Raw genomic sequence first — 235 nt, 5'->3', positions numbered from 1 at the left:
AAGTGTCTTTTAATTTCATGGCTGCAATCACCATCTGCAGTGATTTTGGAACCCAAAAAAATAAAGTCTGACACTGTTTCCACTGTTTGCTCATCTATTTCCCATGAAGTGATGGGACCAGATGCCATGATCTTCGTTTTCTGAATGTTGAGCTTTAAGCCAACTTTTTCACTCTCCACTTCCACTTTCATCAAGAGGCTTTTGAGTTCCTCTTCACTTTCTGCCATAAGGGTGG

The sequence above is a fragment of the Bison bison genome, unplaced genomic scaffold (assembly GCF_000754665.1).
Source record: "Bison bison bison isolate TAMUID 2011002044 unplaced genomic scaffold, Bison_UMD1.0 scf7180017864537, whole genome shotgun sequence".
NCBI lineage: Eukaryota > Metazoa > Chordata > Mammalia > Artiodactyla > Bovidae > Bison > Bison bison.
This window is presented reverse-complemented; position numbering follows the sequence as displayed.